Source organism: Patella vulgata, chromosome 9, assembly GCF_932274485.2.
Source record: "Patella vulgata chromosome 9, xgPatVulg1.2, whole genome shotgun sequence".
Taxonomy (NCBI): Eukaryota; Metazoa; Mollusca; class Gastropoda; family Patellidae; genus Patella; species Patella vulgata.
Genome location: NC_065887.2, coordinates 43,259,630 through 43,278,857, shown reverse-complemented (window position 1 = coordinate 43,278,857; position 19,228 = coordinate 43,259,630). Strand labels below are relative to the sequence as shown.

The window sequence follows — 19,228 nt, the reverse complement described above, 5'->3', positions numbered from 1 at the left end:
GAATGGACATTGAATTTTAACTCCCATTAAATATGGGAGGGGTAGGAGGAGCGCTCCCAGGTATATGCACAGGTTACAAAACTTAGACTTGGCTTTCCAAAATGATCTAAAGGTATAAAATATGTGTTGTAGACCTCAAACCTTTTGGACTCAATATTTTCTTTCTGAGCTCCCGGGTTATTTGGAATGTGGTAAAATGCCAAGCTGAAGAGAAGTTATTTTAAGATACTTTACTGTGCTATTTTATGTTCTTGTTGAAATATCACACGCCGAATAAACTCTTACTGTCAGGAAATTCCCTTGAAAATGGACCATTAAAATTCCCAACTTCTGGCACTCCGCATTAGCATATAAGGCCCCATACCATATAAGGCTATGTATACTACAAATGAGGTAGTAAAAGACATTAAACCATTTCATTCATCATGGAAGTATTGTCAGCTTAACGTCCGCTTCCAACTAGGGCGATATCGCAGACACGTGTTCCTGGGAAACTTGCATGAAGAGCCAGTCGTAGGTAATATACTCTGCTCGTGTTGGTTGGATAGACGTAGGAACTAATAATGTACTCTGCTAGTTTTGGTTGGAGATATAAGAACGACAGAAGTAGTAGCCAGTAATATTATATTCTGCTAGTGTAGGTACGATAGGAGCAATTAATACTCTGCTATAGTCAAGTGTATGTTTGAGATAGAAGAATTATCCACTTCACCACCTCCATTTTCTTAAACCAGCGGCTGCCAGGCAGGATACGCCCACATTTTCGAGAGATGGATAGAGAACAAGCTAAAAAGAAAGTGATTTTTCCTACAATCAAGGGCCATAATTCAGGAAAATACAATTCGATATGCGCAAATATCGAAAGGAACCAAGATCTTTGGGTTATAAACTTACATTTCAATTTTCAACAAAATCGGATAAAATTTAGACCTCTATAGGGTCCACAACCTTGATATACCATATGTTTACGCTATTTGAGAACGAACGGCGGCCATTTTGTCTGTCAGTTTTGGGTCGATTTTCACGAAATTCGAAGTCAGCCATCCTTAGGGTCTAACGGTGATATAATAATACGTTTTTGTTTTTAAATCGGATTAAAATTATGACCTCTATAGGGTCCACAAGCTAAAAACGCGATTTTTCGTACAATCAGGGGCCATAATTCAGGAAGTTACCTTCCGATATGCACGAATATCGAAAGGAACCGAGATCTTTGGGTTATAAGCATACATTTCAAGTTTAAACCAAATCGGATAAAAATTGTGACCTCTACAGTGTTCACAAGCTAAAAACGTACAATCAGGGGCCATAATCCATGAAGTTACAGTCCGATACATGCCAATATCGAAAGGAACCGAGATCTTAGGGTGATAAACCTATATTTCAAGTTTCATTGAAATTGGATAATAAAAGTTGTGACCTGTAGACTGGTTCTATTTCAGTCTAGATCTAGAGAGGACTGGGTTCTATTTCAGTCTGATCTAGAAAGGACTGGTTCTATTTCAGTCTAGACCTAGAAAGGACTGCATTCTATTTCAGTCTAGATCTGGAGAGGACTGGTTCTATTTCAGTCTAGATCTAGAGAGGATTGGTTCTAGTTCAGTTTAGATCTAGAGAAGACTGGTTCTATTTCAGTCTAGACCTAGAAAGGACTGGTTTCTATTTCAGTCTAGATCTAGAAAGGACTGGGTTCTATTTCAGTGGGTTTGCATTAGACAAATATCCATCTGGATGACTGATTAACATGTTAGTATGTCGACCAAATTTTATTTTCTGACACTATTTATTCAATTAATATTTACATATTATAAAAGTACACTATATAATTTTGGGCGGACGTTGATATAATTCATCTCGCCCAGGTTCTGAAGTCTCTTTAATAAAAGCATATAACCTACAGGTTTTTCAAGTGTTTATTTATATGGAATGACAGTTTGTTATATATCTATCAATAAGTGTTCTATGTATCTATTATTTATATACCGATATCTGTGAACTCGTACATTATTCAATTAAATTTGTTTAATATCTTTCATTTATACATAAATAACCAGAGTTAAATGTTTCATGATAAATAAATTAAAATATTTAACCGATGATTCTTCACAGAATACAACTAACAAATTTTTGATATTCTTTTAAAATAGTTTGAAAATAATATACTGCTGACTGATATCAAGTTCATTTAATAAATAAGATTTCTTTAAGAAGAATCCTGATACATATTGGCCATGATTATAGTTCTAGCTAAACTGTAGACAAACATGTAGTTAATCATCATAGAATATGACATAGTTCTACCTGTTAATATATTTACATGATGATAAAAACAATCAATTTACAATACATATAATATATTATACTCATATACATAATAGTTATAATATACATAATTTAATATGTTTGTCACTTGGTGGGTGATAACTCTGAATTTGATACAGGTCCAGAGAGTGGGTTATAAATAGGGGTGATGTCACCCTTTGATGTTAGCGTACCATTGTTTGAAATAATCGTACGGGCAACTTGCCAATCATACATTATTTATACTAGTGAAATATTGGACTTGCTTGATGTATTTCACTGTAAAAGCATGTGCGGTGTGTCTGTATTTTAAGTCGTTTAATGGTGTCGAACTTAGGACATTGCGTAATATATTATAAAAACACTCGGGCCTACGGCCCTCTTGTTGTTATAATATATTACTTAATGTCTCGCTCTCGACCATAAAACAATACTATTGGTGAAGAAGAATGAATCACTCATTGAATCTATATTAACATGTTGTTTCAAACTAAAACACCAAACATATGAAATTATTTAAATGTATGTGATAATTGATCTCCATGACAATTAACGAACTAGTGGCGTCTGTTTTAACTGTAATAAAATTGATCTCATTCTTGTAATATCTTTAGTAGATTTGGCATGTTTTGGGTTGAATTCACACAAACGACAAATCTTCTCCCACTCATCACCTGGTACAGATTCATCTCGTTCTTTTATAAACGCCTTCTCTGCAGCTCTGTAAACAATTAAAATATTATAACTAACCTCTATAAATACAACCTCTAGCCCATTAACTATAATGTCAAGTGCTATCAATCAAGTGCTATAATCCAGTCAGAATGTGTTCCATCATCCAGTCAGAAAGTGTTCCATCATCCAGTCAGAAAGTGTTCCATCATCCAGTCAGAATGTGTTCTATCATCCAGTCAGAATGTGTTCGATCATCCAGTCAGAGTGTTCGATCATCCAGTCAGATGTGTGCTATCACACATGTGTAAGATCGTCCAGTCAGCACAGCATGTGTAAGATCGTCCAGTCAGCACAGCATGTGTAAGATCGTCCAGTCAGCACAAGCTCATCCAGTCAACATGGGTAAGATCATAAAGAATCATGAAGTCTGAATGTGTAACAAAATAAAATGAAAACGGCTTTATGTTGTAAGTCCCATTTTGCCTGTACAGTAGTATTTCCACATAATCATGCTCTGACTACTCTTAATTAAATTCAAACTGCCAAGGCATCTTTTATTTGCATGCCAGCATAACCATGGCAACATGTGCATGACATCATGTCCACGGCACATCGGGTGGTTGCCATCCCAACTGAACGATTTATCAATGACAAGGGGAAAACAAATCTGATAAATCTTTGAAGAACTTTCTTAACCAACACTGGTATCAAGCCCCAGACCTCTTGGTTAACTAGCCACAAATACTTACATGTTATTTTCCCTTGCTTTAGAAAGTTGTTCAGAATGATGTTTATACCAATCTTCTAATTCTTTCTTGGCTACAGACTTCCATTCTTCTTTCTTCTTTATTTCATCCATATCTAAAAATATACACACCATATATAGTCATATATCGCTATATCTACACACCCGGTGACAGGAATACAGAACCTAGATCATTTATAGTATATTAACTTTTTACATTTCCTACATACGCAACTGTTGAATGCAAGATTTCAAAACAAAGGGAGGGAACTTTGTGTCAACTACATCCTTGAAAATACACAGACTTCTCTCTCTATCAAGAACAGAGCTCGACTTTAACTGTCTTAATACTTGTTTTTATAATTTTACCTTTCTTCTCTAGTCTATCTTGCTGTTCTTCTCGCCATACTCGTATTTTTTCTGGTTCGACCCTAATTGTATCTTGTTGTGATATCGAAGAATACGAATCAGATGGTTCGTTAGATTGCTGAAATAATTTATAAATCTTTATCTCGATGTTACATATATAAATCCTTATCTCTATACTATTTATATTAAAGATACATTATGTAAGATTTTGATAAAGAGCTGCCCGTTTTTGCTATATTGTTCAAATATAGATAATGAAAAATGAATATGTGACCCATGCTGGCAAAATGAGTCACAATGAGGAAATTAAGTTATTGTTATTTTCACATTCCCTATCTCAATGCCTTCAAAATGAGCTATGGATGTTAAGTTTACCAAGTCAGGAGAGCAACTTTTGAGAAAGCATGTCAAAGATGTCGAAATGTTTCATAACAACACGGTATAATTGTCTCATTTAACTTTTCGTTCTAGAGATTTTAGGATGTGCGGAAACCAACCAGCCAGGCAAGATTTGTCAACATTTTGCAAGAGTTGGATGTTGAACAAGCTAAAAAAAAAAAAGAGATTTTACGTACAATCAAGGGCCATAATTCAGGAAGTTACGATCCGATATGCACGAATATTGAAAGGAAACAAGATCTTTGGGTTATAAAGATATATTTCAAGTTTCATCAAAATCGGATCAAACTTGTGACTTCTAGAGGGTCCCATTTTCTGGACATTCGAACTCAACCATCATTAGGGTGTAACGTGGATACATGTATACTCAAACGTTTTATCAAATCGGATAAAAATTGTTACCTCTAGAGGTACCACAAGCTAAAGATGTGGTTTTTCATACAATCAAGGGCCATAATTCTGGAAGTTACATTCCGATATACGTGAATATCGCAAGGAACCAGGATTTTTGGGTTATAAACATGTATTTCAAGTTTCATCAACATTGGATCATAATTGTGTCGTCTACAGGGTCCACAACCTTGATGTACCATATATTTACACTATTTGCATACAAGGGTGGCCATTTTGTCCAGCAGATTTTCACAAAATTTGAACTCAAGCGTCATTACGATGATATTTTCGAATGTTTTTTTAAATCAGACAATAATTGTGACCTCTAGAGGGACCACAAGCTAAGAACATGATTTTTCTTACAATCAGGGGCCATAATTCAGGAAGTTCTGATCCGATATGCGCAAATATCGAAAGGATCCAAGATCTTTGGGTCATAAACACGCATTTTAAGTTTCATCAAAATCAGATGAAAATTGTGACCTCTAGAGTGTCCACAAGCTAAAAACGTGATTTTTCTTACAATCAGGGGCTATAATCCATGAAGTTTTGATCCGATACATACCAATATCGAAAGCAACCAATTCTTTCGGAGATAAACCTATATTTCAAGTTTCGTCAAAATCGGATAAGAATTGTGACCTGTAGTGTGTCCACAAACAAATTGTGGATGGACAGGGGTAACGTCACTATACAATACATCCACATGAAAATGTCCTTTTTTATAATTAAATTATTAAATCATAGTACTATCAATTTTATCGTTAAATTATTACATTGTAGCACTATTGTTCAATTATTAAATCGTAGTACTATCCATTTTATCATTAAATCGTAGTACTATCCATTTTATCGTTAAATTATTAAATCGTAGTACTATCCATTTTATCGTTAAATTATCAAATCGTAGTACTATCCATTTTATCGTTGAATTATTAAATCGTAGTACTATCCATTTTATCGTTGAATTATTAAATCGTAGCACTATCCATTTTATCGTTAAATTATTAAATCGTAGTACTATCCATTTTATCGTTAAATTATTAAATCGTAGCACTATCCATTTTATCGTTAAATTATTAAATCGTAGCACTATCCATTTTATCGTTAAATTATTAAATCGTAATACTATCCATTTTATCGTTAAATTATTAAATCGTAGTAATATCCATTTTATCGTTGAATTATTAAATCGTAGCACTATCCATTTTATCGTTAAATTATTAAATCGTAGCACTATCCATTTTATCGTTAAATTATTAAATCGTAATACTATCCATTTTATCGTTAAATTATTAAATCGTAGTAATATCCATTTTATCGTTAAATTATTAAATCGTAGCAATATCCATTTTATCATTAAATTATTAAATCGTGGTAATATCCTTTTTATCGTTAAATTATTAAATCGTAGTAATATCCATTTTATCGTTAAATTATTAAATCGTAGCAATATCCATTTTATCGTTAAATTATTAAATCGTAGTAATATCCATTTTATCGTTAAATTATTAAATCGTAGTAATATCCATTTTATCGTTAAATTATTAAATCGTAGCACTATCCATTTTATCGTTAAATTATTAAATCGTAGTACTATCCATTTTATCGTTGAATTATCAAATCGTAGTACTATCCATTTTATCGTTAAATTATTAAATCGTAGTACTATCCATTTCATCATTAAATGGCTATGATGTTCTAATTCCTTCAATATCTAAGTCATTCTTGTCATGTGACCTAGAGAGATTATTATTGGCTATTTGTGTGAATATTTTACATGACTTTTAAGTTGATTTAGCTCTTAGATAATGCATCTTCAAGTTAAATGTGAAATAATTGATGTTACATTATGACAATTATCATTAGTTCTACAAAACATATACATGTATATATCAAACTGAGATAATAAACTTATAAAATTAATTGACTGCAAAAATTCAACAATTACACAAAAACACAAATAACTTTTTAAGTTAAGTTTTTTTGAAAAATAAAATAAGACAACCATTCTCAGAAGCATTTTGATGCAGCCATTTTGATTACAATAAGCATATTAAAGCAGTGATAATACATATTATATAGAATGATATACATGATATACAGTAATATTGGTACTTTGTTTAATTGTTATAATCTAATTCATTCTTATCAACACAATAAATATCAAATTTTAATGAGATGGGGTCAGGGACCAACTGAAATGTGTGTGAGAGAGAGAGAGAGAGAGAGAGAGAGAGAGAGAGGGTTTAATGTCCACTTGACACATACAAGGTCATTTCGGGATTAACATGTGGTTTAATTTTAATTAGATGGGGTCTGGGACCAACTGCAATGTGAAAAGGAGATGGGCTACTGCAAGGATGGGAACATGGTAGGGGCTAACTTTGGTTTGCGTGAGTCTGGGAATTGATGGAGTGTGGCAATCTGAGTGGGTGTGGCAATGGAAATGAAATGGGGTTTAACATCCTACTGTTCTTCTCCGACTGGGCTAATTATGACGGCCATACGCCATACAGAGGCCTACTCTTATATCAAATTCCAAATGCCAAGGGATCTTTAACGTGCATGCCAATGTGAACACAGGAACTTGGTTTTTCGACCCATCTGAATGATTAGACAACTGTCCTGCACCACTGACAAGGGGAAACCACGCTGGAAAATCGCAATGAACTTTCTCAACCAACACTGGTAACGACACTGTGACCTCCAGGCTAGCCAGTCAGCATCTTACTCACTTAGCCACTGTGGCAATAGAAGGGAGAGAGAGAGAGAGAAATGGGGTTTAACGTCCACTCGACACAAACTAGGTCATTTCGGGACTAACATATGGTTTAATTTTATTTACATAATTCGCTTGCGCGTAGGGGTCTTTAGCAGTGGGAGGAAACCGGAGGACCCGGAGAAAACCCACGAGGTTGGACAGGCGACCCTACTCCTTGCCACGTACAACCGGGGATTCGAAACCACACAAGTTGACTCAAAGACAGACTTTATGATACAGCGCGTGCACGCTAACCATTCAGCCATCCAACCCCCCGTGGCAATAAAAGGGGATGAGCAATCTATGTGTGGGGACTGGGGAGCTGGTATGCAAACTGAGGTTTTATTAGAGTGTGGGGAAGTGGGATTCTAACTAAAACATCTCTCACTACTGGTGCAGCTACAGATTCATCTAGAAACCCATCACTCAAACCAGTCCCACCATCCATATCTAACAAACCATTTGATTGGTTTGAAACATCTCCCATATCTAACAAACCATTTGATTGGTTAGAAACATCTCCCATATCTAATAAGCCACCTGATTGGTCTAATGATGAACTTACTTCAAACTGTCCATTATTGGAGCCCCCTTCAAACTCATCTAGACCGCCTCCAAAATCATCCTGAAAGTTTATATTGATATAAAAATACACATGCAACATGCAGTCTGTAAGCGACTCATCAACTCAGGTAAATTGCTGTTGACAGTCATGTTCATAACGTCGAAATATTGCATCCATAACAGGCTGGTTAATCTTATAACAAGATAAATTCACATAGAACTGGTTAATCCATTCAAATTATTGCATCCATAAGAGAGAGAGAGAGAAAAATGGGGTTTAACGTCCACTCGACACAAACTTGGCCATTTCGGGACTAACTTATGGTTTAATTTTATTTCAATAATTTGCTTGTGCGTAGCAGTGGGACGAAACCAGAGGACTCCGAGAAAACCCACGAGGTTGGACAGGCAACCCTACTCCTTGTCATGTACAACCAGGGATTCAAAACCACGCCAGTTGACTCAATGATAGGCTTTATGATACAGCGTGCACTTGCTTACCATTTGGCCATCCAACCCCCGCATCCATAACAGGCTTATAACAAGATAAATTCACATAGAACTGGTTAATCCAGTCAAATTATTGGATTTACAATACCTTGACATAATGAAGATGATCAACAATCATTGCCAGGCAACCACCTATTCTATTTTTGATAATTTATAAGGCTCTAAAAACTAACTAAAGGCATAACTCAAGAAGAATTTTTCAGAAAAAAATTATTTTTAATTGGCATCTTTGTAGCACTAACAAACATGTACTGGTAATTGGATGCTGATAACTTTAAAGTGCACATAAGATGGGTTTGGGAATATTTGGATATGTGTAGCCAATGGTTACTATATCAACTTTACGGCAAGTTCACACCAATCTGATTGAAATTAATTCAGTTATCTTCACTCAAAGTCGTAAAAATGGACCTGGAGCCCCTGAAAACGACTTTGCCAATTATCGAAAACACTCTTAATCCCCTCAGACGCCAGTGACGTCACAGTGACCGAATGCATATTCAGAATGTTTATTCCTTAATTACCTATATACAGCCGGCGTGTGTACTCATTAACGCCTGACTGATTCCTTAATCTCCCTTAGTTCTTAATTAAATAAAACAATTGACTACGGAATAATTCGTTTTGTAATTCATTTTAATTTAAGATCCAGTTTAGTTTGCCTACAACTTTTAAACTTTGAAGTCTTGAACTCTTAATTAATTTTTTACAATATGGAATTTATTGGACGAACACTTTTAATATGTAAATAATATACTGGTCCAGCTATGTGTTTTTTACTGCGAGCACTTCGCTTTTCCACATAAAGTGTAGTTTAGTTTAAACAATATTTTATTCAATAAACTGAATTGGATTGAACAACAGGCAAGGCCTATATAAGTTCTCTCCAAACATATAAAATAGTTAAATCTTATGTTTACAATACAGTGGTGACATATGTACAGACAGTGAGTAACAAACATATATACATTTTGAAGTGTAATTTTAAGTTTTAAATGTTAAAGTTTTAAAATCTCTTGCTGTCTTTTATGTATTTTTGCACTATTTCAAATATGTTGGAATTGGTATTATCTGAAAGAGAGGGGTTGCCATATAGGATCAGGTCAATTGTAACATTTTGATTAAGGTGGTGTAGATTATTTTTTAGAATTTTTCTTGGGGCAGAGTAGGCTGGACATATGAAAAAATAATGGTAATTATCTTCGTCTGCAGAATTACACCTAGGGCACATCTTTGTGTCACTAATAAAATGGTAGAATAAGTGATTATTTAAGTTACTAGCTTTATTTCTTAATTGGCAATGGATAATATTCTCTTTCCTATTTCCAGTATTATAATATAGTAGTGGTCTAATTAAAGGATACACGCGTGAAAGGCCCAATTTGAATGTACTTAACGTTTGTGAAGTTTTAATATATTCAGGTAAGTTGTTCCAAAGTTTAATTGTGCAGGGAAAGAAACTATTAGAATATGAACTTGTTTTACAAAATGGTAGATTGAGGTTCAGATTTTCATTTCGAAGGTTATAATTTGATACAGACGGTTCAAATTTTTTAAAGGCTTCAGATAGATAAGTGGGACTTAGGTTATTCTTTATTTTGTATAAGTAAATTAATTTGTGTTTTATTCTGCGATTAGACAATGATTCCCAACCAAGCTCTTTGTATAAATTGTTTTTAGATGAATTTCTTCTAAGGCCAGTTATTATTCTACCTGCTTCAGTTTGAACACTTTCTAATAGATAAGAATCCTTCTTTGAACAGTTATCCCATACAATATCGGTATATTCTAAAATCGGACGAATAAAAGCAAGATATATTTTGTTAAGTGAAATTCTGTTAATTTTGTATTTCAGTATACGCAAAATATTTAGTCGACCACAAGCTTTCTGGTATATATTTGAAATGTGTTTTGACCATAATGCATTAGACTGAAATGTTATTCCCAAATGACAATGAGTAGTTACGTTTTCAACTTTTGTATTTTCAAAAATAACGTCTGGATGGATTGTATTTTTCCTAGTAAAAATAATATCTTTAGTTTTATTGGGGTTAAAAGTTATACACCATTGTTTAGCCCACGATGAGATAATATTCAGATCTTCAGTCATAGAGTTCGCGCTACTTAGAGGATCATTATGAATAATGGTAAAAAGTGAAGTATCATCGGCGAATAGCCTTATGTTGTTAGTAATATTATCGGAGATATCATTTAAATAAATTAAAAATAGGAAAGGACCCAGCACACTTCCCTGGGGGACTCCAGAATCAGTATACAAATAGTTTGATTTGAAACCTTCTAAAACTACGCATTGTTGTCTATTACTTAAATAGTGTTCAATCCATTTACATAATATTTCATTAACTCCATATTGTTTTAATTTAGACAATAAGCCTATATGCCAAACTTTGTCAAACGCTTTTGATATATCACAAAATATAAATCGAATTTGCTTTCCTTTATCAAGATTACTAATTATAACATCATAAATTTCTAAAAGTTGGTTTATTGTAGAATCGTTAGGTTGAAAACCAGACTGATACTTATATAACAGGTTATTTTCTTTTATAAAATTATAAAGATTTTTGAATAAGATTTTCTCTAGTATTTTACACAATGAACATGTTAATGAAATTGATCTATACTTTTCAGGGAACTGCGGATCACCCTTTCCTTTATATGCTGCAATGATATGTGAAGTCCTCCAGATATCAGGTAATAATTGGAGTTCTAATGAAAGATTAAAAAGTTTAGTGAGAGGGCTTGTGATTGATGGAGTTATCTTTTTCAATACAGCTGGACTGATATTATCGGGACCAGAAGGTTTTGAACAGTTAAGAATTAGTAACTGGTCTTTCACTTCTTGCTCACTTACAATAAAATTTTGTAGTTCGTTGTTACTGCGAGAAGCAAAGTATGGAAGGTCAGGTACATCATTTAATTTTGAAATCGAAGCAAAATAAGAGTTTAGGATGTTTGCCTTATCAAGTGGGTGTGTGTAAACACAGTTTTCAAATAATAATGGGGAGGTTTGTACCTTTACATTATCATAATTTGTAATAGATTTAGCTATTTTCCACCATTTATTTGGTTGCAAGGTTTTATTATTTATTTGTTGTTCTAATTTCTCTTTAAAACTATTTTTAGCTTCCCTAATTAATGTTATTACTTGATTTCTTATTTTTCTAAATAATAGCCAATGATTAGGACTATTTGTTTTTTTGGCGCGTCTGTGTGCTCTATTTCGTTTTCGAATTTTTATACGTATGGCGTTATTCATAAATGGCTTATCATTTGGTCTTATAGTTCCTACTTTTGTTGGGATATATTGTACTAATGCTTTATTTAAAACATCTAAAAAGCTTTGATAAATTTTATTAATATCATCATTTTTAAAAACATTTTTTGACCAATCGACAGTTAATAATTCATTATTTAAACCTTCATAATCTGCAAGTTTATAATTTCTAATAGTTCTTTTGTATGTTAATTGTTTGTATGTTTTTATATTTAAAGATAAGGTTATTGGTGAATGTGTACTGCATATAGGAGCATTAACATTAGTATCTGATATAAGGGATTTCCTATTGGTAATAAAAAGATCAATGCATGAACCTGGGAGCGTTGTGAAATTAGTCGGTTCTTTTATCAGATTTTCAAGATTTAATCTTTGTAATAGTTTTTTAAATTTAGCACAATTACTTGAATTACTTAAAATGTTGATATTAAAATCCCCCGTTAGGATAAAAGAGGAACCTCTATCTAATGCATTAGATAACGTATCGTAAAATATGTCCCAAAAGGCAACCTTTGTATTTGGGGGTCTATATATTACCCCGACGAGTAGGAATTTGGTGTAATCAGTAAATATGTCTATAAAAATTAATTCAATATCAGAGTTTATGAGATCATGCCTAATCTGAAAGTGTAGATTATTTTTTATATAAACAACAACCCCACCCCCATGCCTGTTTCTATCTATTCTAACTGGACTTCTATAACCGGGCAGTAAAATCATTGAATCATTAATAGTGTTGTCTAAATGAGATTCAGTAATACATATTATATCATAGTTGGAGAATTCATGTCATTAATTAATCAATCCAACTATAAAAGTTATACAGGCATGGGTTATAAATTAATTTACACGTCGGTGTTAGCAGTGAGTGTTAGTTGGATTAAGAATGTTGATTAGGTAATTATCTTTTTTTACGCTGGCCAGATCAAAGACATCACTCTAAGTGGAACGTGTGCATAATAACTCATGAACGAACTAATGGTGGAATCGTACACCCACACATTAATTGTATAAAACCATTAAGTTTTACTCATCAGTTGTTTATAATTATTATTTACCCAATAATTATTGCTCACCAGTGGTTTTGTAATCAAGTAGCCTCGTATTATTTGTTGATTGGCGTTTAAACAACAATCGTTTATCTTCTTTTTAATAAAAGTATTTTACAATTGCATTGACAGTTTAATCACTCACCAAACGGCACCAGGAACTCCACGTATGATCCCGTGCAATTTTCGTGCCGAAGTTTAACCTCATTTACTACACCCGTAGTACATGTAACCATAAATGGTAATAAGATTCCCAGCGTTGATTGGCTGAGAAATGAGGGCGATCTATTGTACATGTTATGCATAGTCATCGGAAAATTCCATATTCACTGTAAATTTCAAATTGAGTTACGATAAAAGTTGTTCTTTATGTATAGAAATGGTTATTATTATTATATATAGCTAATAATGAATATATCGACAAATGACTGGCGCCATTTGTATTTCTGTACGTTTGGTATATCAAGTACTACGGGGTTATCCAAATTACCGGTAAATGTGCTAATTTCTTGAGTCGTCTTCAATTGACACGTGGCCTATTTAAACAAAGGCAGCTTAAATGGATCTACGGCATGATACGGCATTTGAAATTCGCTCTAAAATATTCCAATCACAAATGAAAGACGATAATTCGGTGATTATGATTAGGCCAGTCACGTGGTAATTGGACCGTCAACAGACGCTTGTCAACTTGCCGTGTGTATTGATAGTGCTATATTGTACAGATGGTGAGATATTGTATAGATAATGTATATCCTATGTGTAGTGCCTGTGACGTCACCAGCCAATCAACCGGATTACGGTTGTAATTGAAAAATTGAAAAGCGTTTTGGCGTGTCGGACAGTTAAACGTTAACAGCCCACTTAATTTTAATCAGATTGGTGTGAACTTGCCGTAAAGTTGATATAGTAACCATGGGCTATACATACATGTAATTTAGATTTTTGATCTTACGTGGTCTTTAACTGCCAATCAAAATCAGTGCCAAACAAGGAAACTTTATCTTGCGAAATTAAACAATATGTATAAATATCAAGTCAATCAGATGATAACTTTAGCCTCAAGTCAACCAGATGATAATTTTAGCCTCAAGTCAACCAGATGATAACTTCAGCCTCAAGTCAACCAGAATTGATAACTTCAGCCTCTAGTCAACCAGATGATAACTTCAGCCTCTAGTCAATCAGACGATAACTTTAGCCTCAAGTCAACCAGATGATAACTTTAGCCTCAAGAGAGAGCGTCAATCAGATTATTTCAAGTGATCAACAGCCAAAAGTTCTGAATGCAATAAGAAATCTTTATGGGGGACTGGTAGAAAATGGTGATGACAATGTGGGTGTATAAACAACTGGCTGACTTCATTCAGATAAATATTTCAATCTTCAAATTTTAATTATATGAAATGATCACAGATCAGCTGATACCATTAAATAACATCAATCAATGTAACTAATTTCATGCGTAAATAAAAAATGATTTAAACCAAAAATATATACTTGTTTTATATAACTAAAACATTCCATAATATACTATATCTATAATAACATTCAATTTATATAGAATAGATGTGATAGGATTCCTGTACACTGTATAGGATTGAATTAAAGAATATATGCCAGAAATCACTAATGTATTTATTAGTATTTTTTAAACATGTTTCTTAAATTAAAATAACTTATTTTAAATATCTTGATCATGTGATTTTCCAAAGAAAAGTTTGAATTAAAATTTACACCAATATTCTGGTTGGCTGAGAAGTAACAATGCATATCAAAGTTTAGCTTTTTTTTTTAACCCCTTAACTGTGTAGTTTTTAAAACGTTAACTACCCCCTATTGTGTAATTAATTTGACGAAAAACATCATTTTTGGACCTTTGTATTCCTGAATACAAACTATAGTAGTCTAAAACCATATTAAAACTAACGGTAAATAGGGTTGTCTCCCTTCAATTAGATTTCCTCGACCACATGTAATATAACGTCCTACACATGCTGCGATCGTATGTTCGAAGAATAGGTTGGGGAAAATACCTCCAGGGAGTTATATTACGTCCTACACACGTTGAGTGGCAGTTGTCCAGGACGTTAAATTAACGGGTTAAAAGACCCAATATCCACATACTCTGCCCGATCTGCATTAAGTTTAAAAAAAATTGTTGTCCAAAGTCTAAATTAAATTTAAATGTCTGCAATACAAGTTTCAATATTCAGTTTGGAAATGTCGAAATTACTTTTAATAGGTTTGAACAAAATGTACAATCGTGTACATGTATCATCTGCATATATAGATGACATTATAATCCATGATGTCTTTCTTTCAGGCCAAGTGGTTTAGTGTATAAGCTAAACAAGATTGGTCCGAGGATGGACCTTGGGGGGTACACCAAAAGCCAGAACAGAAGGGCTAGAAATACAGGTCTTGGAAAAAGAGGCAATTTCCCGGAAAAATCTTGATTTCGCCAATTTTTGAATCTTTGTATAAACCACTGGAATCACTTCTGTAGCTTTATAAATATTTGTTTTTTTTCCTGTTCACATTCTAATTAACCAGGAAACAACATTTCTTTTCATAAAAAGTAAAAATCACATTTTGTTCAAACTTTGATACATGTAGCACACATCCCAAACTTAGGCTGCCTGTCTACAGCTAGCTCCGCCTGAGAACAGGCCCTAAGCTAATTACCTGACATTTTAATTCCTACATCGACGATTTTAGTCGAAAACACCGAGTATGCTTTTAGTAATTTTTAGAAGTATCTCTTTCTCTTCTATTGTCATATTGAATGAAATTAAATATGTTTATTAAGCCACTGTGTGTATGAAAGATGTCAAACTAATCAAAGCCGAATCACAAAATAGTCCTCTAATTATTCAATATGGCGGCGCCTATAAAAGGTAATTTCACAGAGGCGGTTTTGTTTGCGAAGACAAATTTAGGAGTATCTAACCTTGTTTTGAAAGATAAACAGATTGAAACTCTAAAGACAGTTTACAATGGCAAAGAATTTATTGCAATATTACCCACTAATGCATATTGGCAGAAGTTGACATTTTGCTAAAGACACGTGTTTACATAAAACTCATGCATTCTTGGGTTATTTTTACTCTGTTGTGTACACAAAGCTGTCATCCCGTCGATAAGTCCCGCCCCAAAATGATCATGTAGGCGATTTAAATGGCGACTAATTGAGGCAGTGATCATAATGACGTATGACGTAGATGGATCGCTGCGTGCAGTTTGATGTAGCACCCTTTAAAAAAATGTTTATTTTCTTATTCATTTTTTTCTCATCAATTCCAATATAAATTGAGAGTACCCCCAAAACTGTTCAAAATAAGGACCACCCTACCCCAGCCTAATATAAGGACCACCCTACCACAGCCTAATATAAGGACCACCCTACCGCAGCCTAATATAAGGACCACCCTACCGCAGCCTAATATAAGGACCACCCTACCCCAGCCTAATATAAGGACCACCCTACCGCAGCCTAATATAAGGACCACCCTACCACAGCCTAATATAAGGACCACCCTACCGCAGCCTAATATAAGGACCACCCTACCGCAGCCTTACATAAACAAAATCAATAATTAAAGTATTCCATACTACATCTATTTATTATAAAGTGACAAACCTGACTACCTGCTGGTTCTTCATCATCAAACGCACCAAAACCATCATCTGTAAAACAACAACAGAACATGAGAGAGAGAGGGGTTTAACGTCCACTCGACATATAGGCTACTATGTCATTTTATTTCAATAATTCACACCTTATGATAGAGTGCGCACGTGCTAACCATTCAGTCATCCAACCCCCCGTTTTGAGAGGGATTTGAAGCAAATTTTTGATAGATTAAATAATTTGAATATGTTTTTAGTCCAAATATATCATCAAATCACTATAATCTGCAAGAACTAAATACGGCTTGAGGAATCTTGAGTTTGAGGTTACGTGTGAACAAAACCTCAAGACACTCTGGAGTAGCTTGGTCTTGAATACCGAATCTGTTTCTTGCACACCAATACTCCAGTGTGTCCCTCACCCTGCTCAGGTGTTGTAATATTCTGGTGATTTCTCCTGGAGTAGGCCTATAGACCTTGTAGTTGCCTGTGAAAAACTGCGCCCCTGTCCGTTGTACTGTCTCTATCTACAGCAAGATTAAGTGTCCAATCAATGACATCACATAGCCTATATATCTATATTATAGGACGTCAATGAAAATAATTATCACACTTTTTGGTTCTTTTTAAACAAAATTACTCGGTAATTTATCCAATACTCAATAGTCTACTCATACAATTTGGATCTAAATTAAAATCAATTCGGTAAAAAGAAATTACATGTATTTTACATTCTTTGCATCACTTGAGAAACTTAATTATGAATAATTATGAAGGTTTTTATACTATAGTTCATATTATTTGACAGCAATCAGCTTTGCTCTACCCAGGCAATGTCTGTTACATATGTAAGTTCAATATATACATTGTTTCCAATTCGTGTTTCCATAGTAATTGTTCAACTCCCTCAGATTTAATTATGTACGTGTAACATATTTTGGATAGTCAATTATTTAGGAAAGTTGTTTTACGACTGAGTCAGGTTTACATGTATGTTATATTATAATTATGTCCATTTAAATTTCGCGCATTGTGAACTATACGGTGTCATGTGACCAGTTTATCCAATGAACATTTGTCAGTAGGGATGCGCAACTAATTAGTATTCAGTGGGTCTGAAGAGCTTGAGGGTGGTACGCCATATTTCAACCTCGAAGGTAATTTTATGATCTTATTTTTCTGTCATTATAGTCAGTGGTTTATTATGTAATTAAGTATAATGATGCATTATATATCGTAGAATGTGTATGTCAATCAATAATTCGTTTCCAAATCTATACACATATATATACTACCATAGACTTATAATATATTCTGTACCTGTATGTTTCAACCCGGTGAAACATGGTAAATTAAAGGGGTAGTGACACGTAATGTATTGTCATATTCTTACCACTGATAGATCAAGTGTGTTCAGGTTATTTACTTGATATGGTGTTAATCGAATGAACATTTCTTTTTAGGGTTCCATTGAATGGTTGGTACCGTAGTTGGTGTTGCTTCTGTCTTCCCTTACTAAGGGTAGGAAGTTACATAGAAGGGTGAATTGTACATAAATTTTATCGAGTATTATCTGTATATATATGTTTATTTTAAAACATTTTTATCTAAATGTAAAATGATATATTTGTATTTTTCAGAGATTGTTGTCTCTGTAGATTCCTAATAAACTGATAGTAATAAGATACTATTGGCAATTGGTATTTCTTCTGGTTACACATATTATGACGACAGACGTTCAGTTAAGATTAAAATATTGAAATACCTTGTGGGGCAGATGAATCTGTGGGATTATCTTCATTATCGTCTTCCAAACCGGCAAGTTCCGACTGCTCTCTGGCCAAAAAATCTGCGGCTGGGTCGTCTTCCATGTTTCCGGATAAGTTATTACTTTCAATCAAGATCGGTCTTTTAATTTTTACAGTATACAATCGATCATCCAATTGCCTGATAAATTCAACGAAAATAAAAGAAGAGAAAATAGAGAAACGTTGACGTTACTGGCGGAAGTCAATAACGCCAGCTCTCCGCAGTGAATAAATAATGTCACTTTGTTGGTGAATAAATAGAAGCGTGATGTTCCAACAAGAACATAAAATAGCACAGTTTATTGTATTTTTTCCATCAATAAAATACTAAATATACATTAAATTACTCTTTTTAAATATAGAATCATTGTTAAATGAAATAAATTTATTTTCTTTTTCTGTTCAGTAAATTAAAATGTGGACCATCACGTCAGATGTACAAACAAGAAACGCTCTCTCCGCTCCGGTTGCTCAATGAGTAAAATATCTTAAAATAAATTCTCTTCAGCTTGGCGTTTCACCACATTCTAAACGCGAGAAATGGCGGCACGTCAAAAAGACGATGTCACTGAAAGTAAAGCGGAGAAAATTGCAACTGACAATCGCAAAAAGAGAAAGAGCAGACGACAAGAGGCGGCACGTCGAATTACCCAATAACACCCAATAACTACCCAATAACACCCAATAACTACTCAATATCTCCAAAATGTTGACTTTGGA

The 19,228-nt window shown here is 33.8% G+C and overlaps 1 long non-coding RNA gene across 1 annotated transcript; it reads right to left on the bottom strand.

Moving 5' to 3' along the window:
- Nucleotides 1–1,899: 1,899 nt before the first annotated feature.
- On the bottom strand, nucleotides 1,900–18,740 carry LOC126832348 (uncharacterized). Its single transcript, XR_007684671.2, has 6 exons — nucleotides 18,466–18,740; nucleotides 16,711–16,757; nucleotides 8,212–8,271; nucleotides 4,091–4,208; nucleotides 3,726–3,837; nucleotides 1,900–3,022 (listed from the first exon to the last, which is right to left on the bottom strand). It is a non-coding gene; the product is annotated as an uncharacterized LOC126832348 (long non-coding RNA).
- Between the last annotated feature and the right edge of the window lie 488 nt (nucleotides 18,741–19,228).